This window comes from Frankliniella occidentalis, unplaced genomic scaffold (assembly GCF_000697945.3).
Source record: "Frankliniella occidentalis isolate FOCC.00 unplaced genomic scaffold, Focc_3.1 Scaffold253, whole genome shotgun sequence".
NCBI lineage: Eukaryota > Metazoa > Arthropoda > Insecta > Thysanoptera > Thripidae > Frankliniella > Frankliniella occidentalis.
The window spans coordinates 198,444-200,313 of record NW_026267379.1 but is presented as its reverse complement, the minus strand read 5'-3'; the positions used below and the strand labels follow the sequence as shown (position 1 = coordinate 200,313).

Below are 1,870 nucleotides of genomic sequence, written 5' to 3'. Positions count from 1 at the left end.
AGGGGGAGCTCTTCAGCGTCCACGCTGTGCTGCTCCGGGAGGGAGGGGAGGGAGGGGGTGGAGGTGACTGCCGCGGCGCGCTCACGTGAGTGAATTTATCTCATTGCGGAAATAAGACATTATCTGCGGCCTCGGCGGCGCGGCCTCTCTTTTACGTGGCGCGCATGGGGGTAAAGGGGCGGGGGGTGAGTGGAGATGAGGGAGAAGGGGTGGGGCGAGGCAGGTGGTCTTTTCGTATTCAAATGAGGGTGTTATGGCTGGGGCGCGCGGGAGTGCCGCCTGCTTGACGAACTACCCGCGAGCGGGCTACGCGAGCAGCGCGCGTCGAGCGCACTCGAAATTGCTCATTTTTCCGCGCTCGGTCCGTCCTCTAGAAGGACGGGTGGGACGTGGGACCGAGAGACCGATAGCGCGCAGCCTCGGCAGCTTTTGCAGTCTCATGGCTGATTCAACCCGCCAGGGAGTTGATATTCTGCAAAGTATTAGGATGTATGTGTATAGAGTATTTTATTTTTGGTTTCACGGTTACATTTTTCAAGATAGATTATTTTTCTCTCCTATTTTTTTTCTTGTGATTGTAAAGTTATATGTTAATCTTTTAGGTAAACATACGATGAACTTTCCCACCTAAGTGTAAAATTGAAGTTAAATGTTTTTTGTTACTGATTAGTGTTATAGCAATCCAGTGGATGAAAACTGGGTAGGTACTGTGTAAATAGGTTCCTTTTTAAACAAATCAAACAAAAAAAAGTTCTGTATACCTTGAGTTTGTGAAGAAACGACAACTCTTTATACTTGAGTCACTAATCCCAATTATGACTTAGCACGCAAGATTTCTGAAGCCAGGATAATGATAAAACCTTTCCGTTACTTTCAGAATAATTGGTAGACAAGTCATTTTGGGCTAGACTAATAAAAATTATAGAAAATTATTATTTAAGACAAGAAAATAATTTTGAACCATATTGTAGACTAAAGTAATATTTTTTTTAAATATGCTCCAAAAAAACTTGTTTTTAATTGCAGGTTTCTCTAGTTGTCATTGGTTCAGCAAAAAATGACATTTCTGTCAAATATTTTGAAAGTAACGGAGAGGTTTAACCATTACCCTGGCTGTAGAAATCTGTGCGTTAAGTCATAGTTGGGATAGATGACTTAAGTATGAAGAGTTGTTGTTTCTTCACAAACCGAAAGTTTACGGAACTAGGTTAATATTCGATTTGTTTAAAAAAGAACATATTTACATGTAACCAACCAAGTTTTCACCAAGCGAATCGTTTTAACTCCAAAAAATAACCAGAAACAACATGTTTAAAACTAGGGGCTTATCAATAACTAAAACACGGTGCGCATGCCAGAAGTTTTGTGAGCATTGTTCGCTTATTCCGTCGTGGGTCGCCTCCACTTGAGTCAGTATACCATAGGTTCACCTGCGGTACGCTTTTAATTCACTAAAGGTTTGCTTACGATTCGCTAAAAGTTGGCTTTTGGACGGGAAAAAGAGGGCGAAAAGGAAAAGAAGGGGGGGGCAGCTGATGGTGTGGCCAGGCCCCGGGGTATGTGCAAGTGCGCCGAATAGAGGATTAACGCTAGTGGCTGGCCGGGGTTTTTGAGGGAAGGGAAAACACTCTGGGCGTACCCAAGCAAACCACCTAAAACGAACTCGAGTGTAGTCTGTCGCAAGAGGCTGGAAGGGGGGGGGGCAGGGGTCGGCAGTCATGACTACCGGCGGGATTTTCAGCTGGGACATTATTTTGTAAATATTTATTACTAAATAAATTGTAAATTTAATTTACCTGGGTTATATCTTTCTCGATTGGGACATAATATTACAGACGTACACTATTTTCAGCAGATAGTTTTTGTTTGT

The 1,870-nt window shown here is 43.2% G+C and overlaps 1 protein-coding gene across 1 annotated transcript in view; it reads left to right on the top strand.

Annotated features, from left to right (window-relative positions):
* Nucleotides 1-1,870, top strand: part of LOC113213220 (chaoptin-like) — a 26,249-nt gene that overhangs the window by 23,767 nt on the left and 612 nt on the right. The window lies entirely within an intron of this gene.